General features: G+C 42.5%; 1 protein-coding gene across 15 annotated transcripts in view; it reads right to left on the reverse strand.

Moving 5' to 3' along the window:
- Window positions 1–15,963, reverse strand: part of RIMS1 (regulating synaptic membrane exocytosis 1) — a 753,464-nt gene that overhangs the window by 485,421 nt on the left and 252,080 nt on the right. Inside the window, exon 2 of one of the 15 annotated variants that reach the window (XM_033935987.1) lies at window positions 5,463–5,572. The exons of the other annotated variants lie outside the window; for them this stretch is intronic. The gene's annotated coding sequence lies outside the window, so the exon portion shown is untranslated. The remainder of the gene's footprint in view (window positions 1–5,462; window positions 5,573–15,963) is intronic. 15 annotated transcript variants of the gene reach the window in all.

Here is a 15,963-nt window from a genome sequence, read left to right on the forward strand (position 1 = left end):
ATAAAGAAAAAAAAGGTAGGTGGGAGAAGCCCCATATTCTCACCAAAGCCCCCTGACTTCTCCACACATTACATTACCCTAACATCCCTCTGATATCTCCACACACACACACATAAGGACAGGGGGTTAGAGAAATACATACAGCAGCCAATAAGACAGACAGTCAGCAAAACAAAAAACAATCATACAGCGATCAAAATACACACAAACAAAGGCTAAAGAGACAGAAAGCAAAAAAATATAAACATACAGCGACCAATGACACAGACCAAAATAAGAAACACACACAGACAGCGACCAAGCACATAGAAAGACAGACAGTTGGCAGTGAAAGACTGAAAAAAATTACAAAACATACAGTGCCCAAGGACAAATACAGGAACCCCCCCCCCCCCCACATACAGTGACCAAGGAGTTAGACTGTAAAAAAATATATATACAGACATATAGCAACCAAACACACACCTTTACATTCTTTAATTTCTCAGGGTTTATTATGTTGCCTGGGAAGTATGTCTGTTATATTCAGTTGACTGAGTTTTTACATAGTTTAAACTTTGCTCTACATGTTTGTATGCATTGTTGCTTGGGGAGGGTAGAACATTTTAAAGCTATCATGCTAAGTTTTCTGCAAATTTTATACAATATTAAGATTCCACATCTATTCTAGCACCCGTTAATTTAACGGGCTTAAACACTAGTATATGTAATAAGAGTGCAGCCTATTTAGTACTTCCAGTGATAAAATAGATGACTGAAGTACTAATTAAATGGCGTAGCAATACAGTAGAGAAAGAAATGACACGTTTTGGTGGTCTGTTGGATATATGAGGAGAAGGAGAGAGAAGTCAAAGATGACCCCAAGATTGTAAGCCGATGAGGCAGGGATGATAATGTTATCCAAAAATCAGAGAACGCAGGAAGAGGAGAGGTGGGTTTAGGAAGAAAGCTAAGGTGCTCAGTCTTGGCCCTTTTTAAGTTTAGATGGCAGTGAGTCATCCAGGTAGCAATGTCAGACAGGAAGGCTGAGGCTTAGGCCTGGGTTCCTGTAGAAATTTCAGCTATAGAGAGGTAAATCTGTGAGTCGTCAGCATAGTGATACTGAAAGCCATGGGAGATTAGAGCATCAAGGAAAAAAGTATAGGTGGAGAAAAAGATTATCTCTTTCAGGAAGCAGGTGAAAGTTTGGCTCTTCACCCAAGCCTTTAATGGAAGAAGTAACTTACTAGCCTCACACAAGGAGTAACATAGGCTGTACATTCTGTAGCAGTTTTGTGTTGTTTTTTTACATGTGCCACTGTTGTCAACTCAATTCAATTGCACCTCGTAATGCTCATTGATCATAACACTGAGGCTGTATATTTTTTTCTCAATAGAGCTACAGATAAATGTCATCAATTTTTTGTGTATATATTTTTTTGTATGGACCTTCTGAATGCAGCCGGGCACCGAATGCTACCGGTTGCTGCTGTCTTCATCAGTCCAAATTTTATTGATTTTTATTAATTCAAGTGATATTTTCACTTTATAATTATTCAAAATATAAGAGTGCTACTTAGCTTTATACTGAATTATCACTCTTCATTTACACCATCTCTCCCGACATGCATGTTTCAAATGAAACTTTTCTTCAGGGTCGAGGGGAAACATTTGAGGGAGCCAGTCAGCCATTTGTTTGTGTTGACTCATTCATTTAAGCAAGACGCCCCCGCTTCCATGACCATGATTTCCAAATGGATCCATAGGGCCATTTTGTCAGCCTACATTCTTTCAGAGAAACAGTCTCCTGCTTCCGTTAAGGCACATTCTACCAGTAATGTGGCTTCTTCATGGGCTAGATATATCCCTCCTGAGATTTGCAGAGCGGCGACATGGTCTTCTCGTCACACATTTACCAAGTTCTACTGAGTGGATGTGATGGCAAGACAGGACTCCACCTTTGGGTCCTGGTCTTAAGGGTCGGCACATCAAGCCTTCCCTAGCTTTTTGGGAGACTATTTTTGTACATCCCCACTGGAAAAATGAGATTATGTACTTACCCTGGTAAGCTCTTTTCCAGTAGATAGGTGAGACATTCTAGATTTCCGGCCTGTCCTTCCTGCGCCTGCTTACATTTTTCAGTCTGTTTATGCTTCTCCAATCTGATTCTTGGATGCCTGTCAGCCCTTGTGGGCTGGGAAGAATTTATATATATGTTTCAATTTTGGAGGGCTAGTTTCTGAGCACCTTTAAAGCTAGTGTTGGTGGTTTAGTAACTTTTTGAGCAGAACAATTTCTTTAAGCCTGTTGCTACAAGTGCCTCTACTTCACATGTATTGGGTGGCTGTACGTGCTTGGGTACTAACTGAAGGTGGAGCTAGAGAGCCCAGTGAAGTACAACAGTGATAGAGTGAAAAATCCAGAATGGATTCCTTTTGCAGCAGCTATGGGGAAATAACTCTACTATCTAGAATGTGTCACTTATCTACGGGAAAAGAGCTTACCAGGTTAAGTACGTAATCTCTTTTTCTTCTTGCGAGCAAAGTGGTCGATTTGGGGTAAAGGGCAGAAGTTTGTAGGCCAAATAGGCCGGTACCATGTTGTGGAAGGGTTTGTAGGCCATTACTAGGCTTTTGAATATACATTGTTTGTTGATCGGCAGCCAGCGCACAGCGCTGGAGTGATAGGGTCTCGTATGTGGAAATTCTTCAGGAGTCAGATGGTCCTTCTTTGTTCCTGGGCCTGTTCCATCTCTGTTGGTGTGTCCTTGCATCTCCAGTGGCAGAGAAGGGTTTCCCTCCCCAGATCCTGGGGTTGTCCACACCAAACTGGGGGTGAGGGAGGGAGCTGTTACATCATCAGCTGATACTGGCCTGCCTGCTGCCCTCTGAATTCCCCTTTACTCTGAATTACCCTGACTACTGGGTGAAATATGTCAACTGGCTAGGCATGCCTGCTGACCTGTGTCTGACAGGTTGCTATCATAGGCCAATACATGTCAATGCCCTCTCCTTCATGTTCTCTCCCCATATGTCTCCACCTATTCCCTTTCCCCCTTCAGCTGCACATGTGTAACCATTATGGGATCTATCTGTTTGCATACCCTGTTAACCATGATCTGATATTATATCATGTGCGTATTGTGTAAGAACAAGCGATATATGTTTGCATTACCATTGATATGATGTGATGTGATGTCAAAATAGTCACAGTTGTCTGTAATCTTGGAAACAGTGGTATATCTCCTGACAATTGTCATCTTCATGAACCATCTTACGTCTGTTGACAATCTGGTTTTCACAACAATCATTCTTAACATGTCCCTTTTGTCACATGTCCTGCACTGTTACATGTATCTGGTGACCACCTGATTCTACTGGCTGCATGGCCATGGTTCCTGACGCTGTTTCAATGTCCTTCTCTCTTGTGTCAGATACAAGTAAGTGAAATGACATGAGTGGATAAAAATGGGACTCTCAGTTTGGATGAATAATATTAATGTTTATTTTACTCTTATCATTGTAAAGTATCTAATAATTATAATACATATTTGCAGAAATACAAATGAATGGTAGAAAATCTGTTTACAAAAGAGTGATAGAACAATAGGCAGACAAAATATTGCTTCTGCAAACCAATATGATATCTCTTTAGTGTCGGTTGAATGATACAGGTCTGCCCATTTGCAGCAACATGTCTAACATTGTCCAACCTATGCAAAGAAGCTTTTCATTTCTGACCCTCGCATTGCTGATTTCTTTTAGAGAGGCAATATTTGCTGAGGGGTGGCCTAGTGGTAGAGCTGCTGTCTTTGCATCCAGAGGTTGTGGGATCAAATCCCAGGGCTGCTCCTTGTGACCCTGGCCAAGTCACTTAATCCTCCGTTGGGCAAGATATACCTGTATATATGTAAACCAATTTCAATGTGTAACCTCAAAAAAGCAGTATACAATCCCCATTTTCTCAAAGTGTCATTCATTACTAGGGACTCATCACATTCCATTCAATTATTTGATGTTATCATTTCTAGGAGATTCCAACCCTGCTGATAGCTTACAGTAGCTTATTTTCATAACTCTTTGTGGTGAACATAGGTCCACCAAATCCATGTCTTCCTACTGTAGTTATAAGATTGATACACACATGTTTTCATATAACAATTGCAAACTGCAATCTCCTTAACCATCACCTTGTAATTAGCTTCTCAACATTAGACATCTACACTTGCAGTCATTGGCAAAGAATGTGGGGCCAGCATTTCACACAATAGCCAGTAACATCAAGTAGGCTGATAACATTGCACCACATATATTCATATGTCCTGATGAGATGCGGTTGATAAAGTCCACTGAATATGGAAAGGATAAGCCTCGTGATGTCCTTTACAATCATCGGTATGTTGCCAACTACTTGTGAGCTGGCCTGGAAGCTGTAAGAAATAGGATCTGGCCCTCAAAGCAACCATTACCCTGTCCAGTCTCACAGAGGCTTCTGGAAAATGTGCCACAAAAGCCCCACCATGTCCTGCAAGAGCTGCCTCTGCTGTTCAAACCCCTGCTGCATGTCCTGGTGCGCATGCCTCACTTGCTGCAGGAGCTGCATATGCACCTTGGGGGGGGCACAGTAGGGGGCACCTCCATGACAGCAGTGCCTTGGGGCTGGGTGGGTGGCTCCACAGACCCCTCTTCATCCTCCTCCAGAGGCACCATGTCTGCATATGGGTCGTCTACCTGTAGGGTGTCATCTGGCACCTCCTCCTCCTGTGCTACCTCCTGGTCCATCCCCTCACTGCCTCCTGGGCTAGCTCCTCCATGGCATGCCAACTTTGCTCTATGTGTGGTAATGACATAAGAGGGTGACCACATCATACATAGGTTGCATAGTAGTGCAGCTGGCAGGGAATGTTTTTTTCCATGCACCATGGAGTCAGCTTTGAGGGGTAGCACCAATGAGATGACATAGGATAGAACCCTGACAGGTGGCCTGGCAGTGTGAGAGAGGGTGGGGAGGTGCAGCGATGATGCACAGAAGGGACTGAGAATATGTACTGGGCTACAGGTTTGTCTTACAAGGCAGCATCCCAGTGTGTGGAACTGACTATGGTGTGTGCACTGAGTGCAGTATACAGGGGTGTGAGGGGCCAGGGTTATATTGAGTGCCCTCTGTTACTGTACTGTCCTTCATCCCTTTCCTTTCTGTCAGCTGATTCTGTGGTGGAGCAGTTTGGACTGAGGTGTTGCAGTGCCAGGGTTTGGGGGCTCAATACCTGGTGTTTTTGTATTTATTTATCTATTTAACATTTATATACCATCTATTAACTAGGCAGTTTACATCATCATATACATAATACTCAAAAACAAATCATCAAATAAAAATATTTTTCCCCAGCTGATGGCAGGTGCAGATAAGAGGTAGGTGTGTTATCACATCTAGGACAGGATGGGCGACTAGGGCAGTTGTAGAGTTACTGTGGGGGTACTTACATTGGTATCTGAGGTGCTGTCTCATGCGCTGGATGAGGCCCGGGTTGTCACAGTGCACCCACTTATATCAATGTCTGAGGAATTTGAGGTCTCTGTACACCCCACAGTGCCTGGAAGACACAAGTTGGTAGAGAATGGGGTCAGGTGACAGGCCTTGGAATCCACCAATCAAAAGTGTGCAGGGTTATGAGGGCACTGAGCACATTATACAATATTTCTCATGACTATTTTGATGATGTATTTATGTAATAATATATTGGCAAGAATTATATAATCCTATGCAATACACAAAAGTGGTTTTCTAACTTTGTCCCTTTTGAATTGCAGAGACACTGCAATCCTGCACACATGGCCTTAAAGGTGATAGTAACAAGCTGCTTGCAGAAAAGGTTAAGGGGGCTAGTTCAGGTTGAGATCATTGAGGCCTCTCATATTAGGAGGCCATTCGTGTTATGTAGTCCTCTGACAGCTCTTGAGCCTTAAGGAGCACAGGCTACCTGTGTGTGCTTACATAGTGGAGCATAGTGGCTGGCACTCACCTATGGAGGGTGTCACGGATGCGGGCCCAGGCCCTCATGGAAACTGCGCAGGTGGCCTGCAGTGATGGTGTCCAAAGATATGGCTCTCATTGCCTAGGCAGTGTTCCACTAGAGCCTGTGTCTCCTCAAGGGAGTAATTAGGCTCACGCCTTTCCGCCATCATGCCTACTTTTATTCCCACACTCTCTCACTGACCCACTCTCTGATTCTCTCATTCACTCACTTTGGTGGTCACACTCTTATCACACCCTTTCTCACTGCATGTCTCTCACTCCCTCAATCTCTCACACATTCACATGTCTGTCACTCTCACAGTCTCTCTCGCTTTCTATCACCCTGGCACTCTCTGAATCTCTCTCTCTCTGTCTCAGTCAGAACTCTTTTTTATTTTAGCATCAACAACCACCTACACCACAAAACTCAAAACTCCACTACACTGCACCCACAAAGAATTATCATTCCACATGCAGAGCTATAAATGTACATATAAGATGCTAGTCACATCTCTGCGAGAATGTTTTGATTTCATCTGGGACATTTGCCAGGACAACTAATAAATGGCCTACTTTATACATTGCGAGTCCCTGGGGTGGTCATAGTAGCTTGTAGGCTCTAAAACCTCAGTCCCTAAAACTTCAGAAGGCTGTGGGTTTCACTATGCCAGGGAGGAGGGCATGCTGGAAAGCCAGGAGTAGGAGGTCTGAATGGGAAGGAGCAGGGATAGCCCCTTGAACTCTCTATAAATTACAGCTCTGAGAGTTTACCTTCTACTCTCCCTTAGAATCCTTGTAAGCAGCTTGGTTCTATGAGTGGGGGAAGGGAGAGAGTCTTATAACAGCGGGATAACATTTTTCTGTTCTCTGTTTTATTTGACTGCTTCCTTTAATGGCTGAATACCCCTGTAGCAGTCACTTGTATGTACAGAGTCAGACAAAACCTGTTTCTACTGATGTCATCAGAAAGTGCATTTCCAGGGAGTTAGACACTCCCTGTTTCTGCTGATGTCATCAGAAAGCAGCAAGGGTCATTTCCAGGGGGCCGATACTTTGAGGGTAGGCAGTGAGTGGAGCTACCATCATTCATTCCTATGGGAGGGGAGGAATGTGGGAGGGGCAGTGGATGGGGCATGATTGGAGCATGGGTATGGTGGGTGGGGTGTGGGTGTGGTATGGGCATGGTCTAAACCGGAAGTGAACACTGATTGACAGGTGAAAAAAGGATTGACCAATCAGTTTGACATGTTGTATACCCATTATACGACTCTCATATTATGCAGATTTTGCATTGATTTGGAAGAATTTAATACACAAGGCACACTTATGGCCAATAGATTCACAAAGAAAGGTTAACCTAAGACATGTACAATATTATTAGCTCTTTACCAAAAGCAAGGGCCCAATGTAGGGAATTGCTCCTTTTAGGAAGTCAATCAAAACTTATCTCTTTGACAAATTTCTCTGACTCCATTTCTACCATGATGTACTTCTAAAACACTTCCAGGAAAAATTGATTAATCTTACCATGTTAATGTAATTTTGAAAGTTTTTTGTAATATCGCTGTCTGTATGGTCTCTTCCTCTGTAAACCGCTCTGAACTGTTTGTGGTATTGCGGTATATAAAAATAAAGTTCTTATTATTTTTACTATCCAATGTCAACCTCATCCCATTTTCTGATCTTAAAACTCTCCATGGTCGATATATCTCAAATAAATTTTGAAAAACATGCTGCTGCAGAAAAGTACAGAACCTGGTGAACTATTGACAGCACTTTGTACTGCACTCTGAGATATAGGAAGCCAGTGCTGTTGTTTAGTAATATATGTGCCATCCAAGGGACACCAGTAATCAACCTGGCAGCAGGATTCATTAAAAGCTGCAGAGCCTTACACCTTTCCTTAGTTACTCCAAGGCAGAGCACATTACAATAGTCCAATCGAGACAATATCATGGCTTGGAACACAGATCAAAAATCATAAGGAACCAACATTGGTTTTAACCTATACAAAAGATGTCATTGAGCATAACCTGCCTGGATGGTCTTCATTATTTGATTTCCCATAGACAAGGCAGCATCAAACTGAACCCCAAACACCTTCATCTCTCTTTTCACATTCAATTGAACACCCAACACATTCAAAAACTCTGGCCAAAGTTTACCATTGTCTTGTCCAACAATCATCACCTCAGTCTTACTGACATTTAGGATTCCTTTTACTAAGGTGCACTAGCATTTTTAGCGCACGCAGGAAGTTACCACACGCTACGCTTCTAGAACTAATGCCAGCTCAAGGCTGGCGTTAAGGTCTAGCGCGTGCTATTTTGCGCGTTAAAGCCCTAGCGCACCTTAGTAAAAGGAGCCCTTAATTGCAAATCCATGTCTTGACATCCACATCACAACCTCTTTCATACATAGATTCATTCTCATCTCTATCCCTTGATACCATTTACCTACAGGGAAAAAATAATATAATCAATCACATACAACCTTTATTGTACTCCTAAATTAAAAATAAATCTACCTAATGTTGCCATATAAATATTAACAGTGCAGAAAGAGCTGATTCTTGTGGAACACCTCACTCTAACAAAACTGGCTTCGACACTGCATTCCCAGATCTTACACACAGGGACAGTCCCTGTAAATATGAGGAAAACCATTTTAATATCCCATCTCCATGATCTAAGCCTTTCAACTTTAACAATAACAAATCCAAATTCACTGAATCAAATGCCCCAGACACATCCAGCGATACCACACAGTACGACAATTTCTGATCCAATATCTCCTTCAAAATATTAATTACCGAAACTAACAACAATTCAATACTATGTTACTGTCAAAAACTAAATTACTTAGGGGTACTTTTACAAAGGCGCGGTAGCGGTTTAACGCACAGAATATCGCGCGTTAAACCGCCTGTCGCGCTAGTACCTAATGCCTCCATTGATGAGGCGTTAGGATTTTAGGCTGCCGTGGGGGTTAGCGCGTGATAAGAACATAAGAACATAAGAATTGCCGCTGCTGAGTCAGACCAGTGGTCCATCATGCCCAGCAGTCCGCTCACGCGGCGGCCCTCTGGTCTAAGACCAGCACCCTAACTGAGACTAGGCCTACCAGCGCACGTTCTTGTTCAGCAGAAACTTGTCTAACTTTGTCTTGAATCCTTGGAGGGTGTTTTCCCCTATAACAGCCTCTGGAAGAGTGTTCCAGCTTTCTACCACTCTCTGGATGAAGAAGAACTTCCTTATGTTTGTACGGAATCAACTTTAGAGAGTGCCCTCTTGTTCTCCCTACCTTGGAGAGGGTGAACAACCTGTCCTTATCTACTAAGTCTATCCCCTTCAGTACCTTGAATGTTTCGATCATGTCCCCTCTCAATCTCCTCTGTTCGAGAGAGAAGAGGCCCAGTTTCTCTAATCTTTCGCTGTACGGCAGCTCCTCCAGCCCCTTAACCATCTTAGTCGCTCTTCTCTGGACCCTTTCGAGTAGTACCGTGTCCTTCTTCATGTACGGCGACCAGTGCTGGAAGCAGTACTCCAGGTGAGGGTGTACCATGGCCCGGTACAGCGGCATGATAACCTTCTCTGATCTGTTCGTGATCCCCTTCTTTATCATTCCTAGCATTCTGTTTGCCCTTTTTGCTGCCGCTGTACATCGTGTGGACAGCTTCATCGACTTGTCGATCAGAACTCCCAAGTCCCTATCCGACGCGCTAACCCCCGTAGCGCGCCTTGATAAAAGGAGCCCTTAGTTTCTATACAACACTGCCACAGAAAAGATTTTGAATGTAAAAAGAGGACGATATAACCTCAAAAAGATAAGAAGTCAGGAAAGAAGTGAACCATCTTCACATGAAATCTAATATTGCCAGTAACATATCTTAATTCATTACTTTTTCCTTTTTTAAAATTTGCATAAAATTCATCTAATGTAAATCTTCTAATTCATATTAAATTCACTACTCAATCTCATTTTGGAACACAGAACCGACAGAAAAAAGTGCACGGGTGCTTTAGAAGTGCTGTATTGGAAAGTGCATTCGGTCTGTAAACTTTTTTAATTCATTTCTGCTTGTAAAGCTTAAAGTGCATAGCTCCTGCTCTAGGTAGCCAAGGCCGTTGCTTGTTACTTTTAAACATCCGATGCGGCCTGCTTGGAGCAGCAAATAGAAATAATGTTTCACAGTATATTTATTATTCTTTGAAAAATTATATCCTGCGGTATCTGAAATTCTAGGCAGATCATGATAACATACGTAAAATACAAAACTAATAGAGAAAATCAAGAAAGAAGTTTTAAACAAAAATCAATAAAACATAAAAAAGATATTTTTTAAAAAAGAAAAATCTGCCTCTATTAATAAGTAACATAGAGTTAGGGGTTCTTGAATGCTGAAGAATACATTAATCATAGGACCTCTAACAGATAGCTTTTTTTTCTTTTTGTATTATAAATAAACAAACAAGCATAATTAAGTCATATTTTGCAAGAAAAACAGTCCATAAAATTATCAGAAGGCTTTTGCATGCTGCAACAGAATTACTCTCTGTATTTCTACTTTTAAATGTGCACAAACACAATCACTTAACACATCTGAGCTGAGAAATTAATCATCCTACATGTAATCCTCCATTATTTAAAGTAAACAGGAACTAAAATAAACGTGGAGTATAACTAAAAGCACAGAGATTACAAAGTGGTATGAGAACATAACCATAAATATACACAGATCTATCTAGGTCACAGTCTACTAAAAATACACTGAATTTTTATCCTGACTGAGGATTAAAGTTCGACATGAAGAAACTTTTGTGAAAGACAGCACAAAAGAGAGAAAACAGTTTGCATACATTTCTGTTAATGATTTTGACGGCAAAAAGTAGGCTGACATCTAAATCAATTCTCAAATGCTGGTAAATATTTCATATATGACTCCCAGGGCCACTTAAGGCTCCTTTTACAAAGCCGCGCTAGGGCCTTAACGCTCGGAATACCTCCTTTTGAGCAAGCGATAGATGTTCGGCTAGAGCAGGGGTAGGGAACTCCGGTCCTCGAGAGCCGTATTCCAGTCGGGTTTTCAGAGTTTCCCCAATGAATATGCATGAGATCTATTTGCATGCACTGCTTTCAATGCATATTCATTGAGGAAATCCTGAAAACCCGACTGGAATACGGCTCTCGAGGACCGGAGTTCCCTACCCCTGGGCTAGAGCGTGCGCTAATCCGGTGTGTGTGCTAAAACCGCTAGCGAACCTTCGTAAAAGGAGCCCTTAGTCTCCCAATATTAATCAATAACTTGGGGGAAAAAAATCCTTTCTAAAATAGACTAATCATATCAAACTGATCAGACTAAAGAATAAATTCCTATGGGGCCCTTTCACCAAGCTGTGTTAGACACTAATGCACACCTAACTAACATTGGGTTTTACTAAACAGCGCTAGAGGTTTTTTTAGCATGGTTTGCCCTCTTCTATTATGTATAAGGTTATATTTCTATTCAGGATTAGAGAATAATGTGGGGCTTTACTCTGCATTCATTACAAGACTGTTGATAGTGAGTTTGGGGGGTTAGAGGTGGAGGTTTAATATTGTATATTAGGAGAAGGGTTTTGGGGGATAGGGGCATTTAATGCATGATCAATCCCTAAGATGGGACATAAATGAGGTTGTTTAGGGAGGGGATAGCCAGGGGCGTGCAGGGTAGAGGGATAGAGGGGAGGTTGGGATGAGGGCTGGAAACCCATCAATCAATACGATGGTGGGCGATTGTATTGCAGAACCAGCCAATGGAAAGAAGGCTTGTGTGGCAATACTTCTCCACAAAGGAGTAGCTGATCATATAACTGATATTACAAAAGATCCAGGGGGATAATATGTTTGTTGCAGAGCATCTATATCCACAAAAGAAGTGCTATTGTGAGGCGTTTATGCCCTGAAATGAATGGATGATTCTTTTTATAAACAGCTGGTTATCTTTCTGTTGACTCAAGTTCCAAATACTTTGTTGATAGGAGGGGACTACAAATAAGCTTGGTCCCCAGACTTAGATAAATCCCACAATCGAAAGAAATTAAAGACCAATTGGGCTAGGGGGCTCCTGAACTGTTATAGCTTGTTAGACCCTACTAATGAATGGAGAGTTTTACACCCTTTGGAAAGGGATTTTACCCATTTGTTGCGAGCACACTCTATACAATCATGTATTGACTTTTAGAGGCAAATTCTATAAACAGTGTCATGATTTTAGGCAGCGGGAGGCATCCTACTGCTATCTAACCAGCCATTCAGGACACACATTTTCTAAAAAACAAAAAAAAAGAGGCAGACCAACTACACTGTAGATGTCTGTTGCGGGTGCAGGAAGATGCATTGAGACACTTAAGGTCGCCCAAGGCTGAGCGTGGGTGTGGTTTCACCTGGAAGTGGACTTGGATGAGCTTAAGCGGCCCTAGGCATCTCCCCAGGGCCACGATAGACGCCTGAAATGTAGACCAGCAAAATGCTAGCCTACATTTCAAATAGATGTGGTCGTTAAGCTGATCGCAGCAAGGAAATCTCCCTGTCATGATCAGCTGAGCGGCGGCGGCAGGACCCCCCCCTCGCAAAGTTGACTGTCAAAAGGGATGCCCACTTCCTCCAGCCAGAACCCCCCACTTGCGAAGTAAATCAGCAGGAGGTATGCCCACTCCCACCTGCCCTGGAACCCCACCCCCAAAGTAAGATAGGCAGGAGGGCTGCTTACTCCTGCCCCGGAGCTGCCGCACTCTCCAGGCAAGCCGGACAGGAAAGATGCCTACTCTCTCCTGCTGCCAACCCCCCTGAAATCAAAACCCCCATTATGCACCCCTAAAGCTCAGGCCCCCCAACCCACACCCCTAACTCTATCACATAGAACTTCACGGTCCTGCTGTATATAAACTGTTACTATTATTATTATCCCCAACCCCCATACCTTTCAGGGGGCCAGTCCGGGGGGGAGGGGGCAGGCTTCGGTGCTAGAGGGAGGGGAAGCGATCGCCTGTCCCATTGTCCCCACGGACAGCTTCGGGACGCTAACCCTGAAAACGGAACATTTTGGCGTCCCGAAGCTGTGCATGGGGACAACGGGACAGGGGATCTAAAAAGGGGACAGTCCCGTTCACCTTAGGTAAGACTGCAGCGGCACGGACTGGGGGAAAGGAAGGAGGTGCTGAGGTGCAGGTCCAGTAGGAGGACCCGGACCTGGCGGGCTGTGCATCCCTCAAGGCGTGCACCGGGGGCAGACCACCCCCCTGACCCCCCCCCCTCTTGGTACACCACTGAACGCATGCAGATTGTGAAAAATTGCAGGCAGACTTTAGAAAACTGGAAGACTAGGCATCCAAATGGCAGATGAAATTTAATGTGAACAAATGCACATTGAGAAGAATAACCCAAATCATAGTTACCAGATGCTAGGGTCAACCTTGGGGGTCAACACCCAAGAAAAAGATCTGGGTATCATTGCAGACAATATGTTGCCACCCAATATGCAGCGGCGGCCAAAAAAGCAAACAAGATGCTAGGAATTATTTTAAAAAGGGATGGTTAACAAGACTAAAAATGTTATAATGTCTCTGTTTCACTCCTGTTACAATACCTCTGTATCACTCCATGTTGTGACCTCACCTTGAGTACTGCATTCCATTTTAGTCACCTTATCTCAAAAAATATATAGCGGAACTAGAAAAGGTTCAAAGAAGAGTGACCAAGATTATAAAGGGCCTGGAACTCCTCATGTATGAGCAAAGACTAAAGAGATTAGGGCTCTTCAGCTTAGAAAAGAGACAGCTGAGGGTGGATATGAGCGAAGTCTGCAGAATCCTGAGTGGTGTAGAATGGGTACAAGTGAATCGATTTTTTTACTCTGTCAAAAATTACAAAGACTAGGTGACACTCAATGAAGTTATAGGGAAATACTTTTAAAACCAATAGGAGGAAATATTTTTTCACTCAGAGAATAATTAAGCTCTGAAACATGGTGTGCAGTCTCTTATGCTGTAAACCACCTAGAACTTTTGGTAATAGCAGTATAAAAGAATAAATTTATTATTATTATTATGGTAAGAGTGGTTAATGTAGTTAGTTTTAAGAAAGGTTTGGATAATTTCCTAGAATAAAAGTCCATGGTTTGCTATTGAGAAAGACATGAGGGAAGCCACTGCATACCCTGGAATGGTAACATGGAATGTTGCTACTATTTGGGTTTTTGCTAAGTACTAGTAACCTGTACTGGCCATCATGAAGACAGGCTACTGGGCTATTGGTCTGACCCAGTTAGCTATTCTTATGTTCTTAATAGAGCTTACAAACATCAAACAAACAGGATAAGTAGGGAGTTAGGGAGTTTCTCAGGTTGTCATCATAATTTGCATTTTTCCAAAAAGTTTCCTTCTTAGTTTATAATATGAAAGGCAACATATCAAAAAATCCTTGGAAATTCTTCAATCAGGCCAGTTGCACAAAATAAAATTGGGATAATTTCTATATTTTTCTGCCACAATTTCTTGATTTCTTATTGCATCTTTTGCTACTTGAATATCTTTTTTCCAAAGTACAGAACAGTCACTTGGCACTGACACTTCTTTTACAAGTGCTATATTTGTACTTTTCTTCTTTACCACAATGTTCAATTATCTTACATCAGGCTTTTTATCTGTGAAAACAGAAAGGTAATCACAATTCCATTCTCCACAGTTCTGTCCAGGATGCGAGCCCAGTGTTTTTCTGGCACAGTTTCAGAGGGATGAGATGTGCCACCTTATTTTGCCTTTTTGTATATTTTGTTCTGAAATAACCACATCCCACCCAAAGATGAGATGTGTGTCCATTTTCATTTCAGAGCTGCACAATCTGCGTTTGTCTGTTTGACCACCAGCTCCTTTTACTAAGCTGCGCTAGTGGTTTTAGCGCGTGCTAACACCCGCGCTACGCGGAAAACCTTATGCCAGCTCAATGGAGGCATTAGCGTCTAACGTGTGCGGCATTGTAGCGCGCACTAAGGGGTCCTTTTATCAAGCTGCGGTAGGGGTTTAACGTGCGTTAAACTGCCTGCCGCGCTAGCCGCTAGCGCCTGCATTGAGCAGGCATTAGTTTTTTAGCCGGCCCCAGGGGTTAGCGCGGGATGAAATGTCCAACGGGCTAACCCCGCTAGCGCAGCTTGATAAAAGGACCCCTAAGTGTGTGCTAAAACCGCTAGCACAGCTTAGTAAAAGGAGCCCCATGTTTTCTGTATTTTACTATTCCATGCTGTAATTACGCTCATATTTAGATTTATATTCACTTTTCCTTACCTCTTCTTGCGTCAGATTTTAATCTACCTGTGGTTTCTGAAGTACCTATTTATGCTTAGGCCAGTTCGTTATCTTCACTTAATGGTCTCATTCTTTAAAGAATTTTCTCTCTTTTTGCAAATTTTATTATTTCTATTCCTCCATATGTTAGTAAACAATAACTCCTGTTCATCAGAACACTTATCCAGGTTTAAGGCCCGTGCCATCATCAACTCTTGGGATATAAAATTGTGGCTTGTGAAGGGGCATTAAAAATAAATAAAATTCTAAATTAGAACATCCCAAATGGACGCCTGTCTCACAAGTATTTTCAAATAGGGTATAAGCTGTTCGAAAATATGTGAGACAAATGTCTGTGTGCACATTCATTTTACAAACTGAAACGCACAAATTTTGAATAGGAGAAAACAAGGGACATGGACATCTGTATAGCAGCAGTCTTAGAGAATGACTACAGAGATATCCATGCAGAGCAGAGGGTCATAACAGTGGTTAGTGCAATGGACCGTAAATAAAGGGACCAAGGTTCAAATCCCACTTGAATGCATTTTAAAAATTTTTTTTTTCCAAAATCTGTTTATTAGGTATACTCGCAGTAACATACAGCATCATAGACAAACAAACTTCAAAGTAGCCATGGATAGCAGCA

The sequence above is a fragment of the Geotrypetes seraphini genome, chromosome 3 (assembly GCF_902459505.1).
Source record: "Geotrypetes seraphini chromosome 3, aGeoSer1.1, whole genome shotgun sequence".
Lineage (NCBI taxonomy): Eukaryota > Metazoa > Chordata > Amphibia > Gymnophiona > Dermophiidae > Geotrypetes > Geotrypetes seraphini.